This window comes from Calidris pugnax, unplaced genomic scaffold (assembly GCF_001431845.1).
Source record: "Calidris pugnax isolate Ruff unplaced genomic scaffold, ASM143184v1 scaffold261, whole genome shotgun sequence".
Classification (NCBI taxonomy): Eukaryota; Metazoa; Chordata; class Aves; order Charadriiformes; family Scolopacidae; genus Calidris; species Calidris pugnax.
This window is the reverse complement of record NW_015090981.1, coordinates 38,605-40,861: the sequence shown is the minus strand read 5'-3', so window position 1 is coordinate 40,861 and position 2,257 is coordinate 38,605.

The following is a 2,257-nucleotide window of genomic DNA, read 5'->3' as shown; positions in this document are numbered from 1 at the left end:
GAATGTTTTTGGGAGCCTAAACAAGGTGGCATTATCTCCGTTTTTTTGGGGATGAAACGGAGCTTTGTGGTGCCGCGGAGATAACATTTTTGTCCCCGAAGCGTCGCTCCGCTTTTGCACAAAAAGTTTGGGATAGTTTGGGTTTTCTTCTTATCGAGGCCCTTCCTTCCCGCTACGTTTTGCTTTATGGTTTTTTTTTTCTTCATGTATTATTAAAGAGGGGGAGGTAAGAGCCTGAGGGTTGTTCTCTGGGACCCTCTGGTGAGGAGAAGAAGGTCCTGGTCCCTCCTGCTTCGCTGGTGTTGTCCCCTTCTCCTGGAAATCCTCTTCCCTCTGAGAGATCTTCTCACCACGGCTCTGTCCTTGCTCCTCTTCTCCCTCTTGCTCCCAGCACGGTCCTTCCAAACAAAATCCCAGCTCCTGGCTCTTTTTGGGATGCTCAGACTCCTCCAAACTTGGTTCCTCTGGGACCTGGGTGAAGGTCTGGCTGTAGGGCAGGTTCCTCGGGGCAGGAACTTTGCTTTGCCCGGCCTTTGTGTCCCTGCGACTCCCCCGTGTTTATCCTCCTGCTGGCTCTTCCCTGGATTCCTGCTGCTCCTCCGTGGCTGAAATCCATCCTTCAGCTCCTGGCTGAGCTTCCAGAGAGCTTCCAGCTTTGGTGCTGCCCCTTCCTTCCCTCTTGCACCCCCCCGTTTCGTCCTTCCCACACTCATCAGAATTAATTTGATTGTTCCCTTTGTCCTGTCGGCTCCTGCCCCTCAGCTTTTGGGGGGTTCACAGCTTGGACTCTGTATTTTAGTTTGGGGTGAGCACCTTAAAGTGGGGATTTCAGCCTGGAGAAGAGAAGGCTCCAGGGAGACCTTGGAGCCCCTTCCAGTCCCTCAAGGGGCTCCAGGAAAGCTGGGGAGGGACTCTGGATGAGGGAGGGGAGCGATGGGACGAGGGGAAAAGGTTTTGAGCTGAAAAATGGGAGATTGAGGTGAAATATTGGGAAGAACTTGTTTATTTGGAGGGTGGTGAGAGCCTGGCCCAGGTTGCCCTGAGAAGCTGTGGCTGCCCCATCCCTGGAGGGGTTCAAGGTCAAGTTGGAGGGGGCTTGGAGCAACCTGGGCTGGTGGGAGGTGGCCCTGCCCAGGAGGTCTCCAAGTACCTCCTTAAACATCTCCTCACCCTTGAGAGCGGCTGTGATGCTCCTGCACCCTCAGCCCTGATTATTTGGTTACTTCCTGCTAATTTGGGGCTTTTTTCCCCGTTTTTCCCTCGGGCTACACTTCATTTTCTGCCCCGGGGGCCTCCCCGTGTTCTCAGACAGCAGGAGGTCACAGTCCCAAACAGGAGGAGTTCAGTGCTGATCACAAAGAGCCAGCTTACTTTTGGGTTCCTTTTCCACCTTTTGAAATATTTGCAACTCCAAGGAGTTAATTTCCAACTTCTAAAAAAGTGGAAAAGCTGCTTTTTTTCCGGGGAAGTTCCTCGTGAAGGATGGATGGGGTGGGATTGGGGGCTGTGTCTCCCCGGGTGAAGATGAAAGTGCCTGTGTTTTTTGGGGGGGAGAAGTGTCCTCGTATCTCTCAGAGGGGCATCTTAAGCGTGAAACCCTTGTGTAAGGCAGTTCCCCCCCCCGGGGGGGGCAGTGTGTGGTTGGGGGGTTGGTTTTTTGCAGAAAACCTGGAGAAAATGTCAACTGGAAAGGGGAAAAACTGCCCTTTTTATTCTATATCTCCTATAAATCAGAATAAATAGGTCCTGGGGGGCAGTTGGTGCTTCTGCCTCGAGCTGCAAAGGGATTTCACCTTCATTGGTGATCCTGGGGGGGGTGTCTGTGTCCCCCCCCTTCCCATAGGAAAATTCTGCATTTTCCTGTAGGTATTTCCTTGCGTCTTCAATTTACCCAATCTCGGCTGATTTTTCTGCACTTTGCTGTTAGGTATTTATTTCGGATGATGGGAAATTTCCAGTTTAGCCAAAGGTGTGTCTGTTTGGACAAATAATGTGGTCCTTTCAGGGAGAAAAAAAAAAAATAATAAAAAAAATAATTAATGAGTGGTGGTATTTAAATAAATGCTTTGCTGTTGGCGTGAGCATCTCCCTTCCTGGGACAAGGCTTGTCCCCGGTGCCAGCCCGTCACACTTGTTGGCCAAGAGCTTCAAGTCATAAATATTTCTCTGCGAGGTAAGGGCTGGGATAAATTTCCCTCTGGGATGATGTTTTTGTTGTTAATTAAGAGCTTTTTTTTTTGTGCAGGAGGGTCCTCTC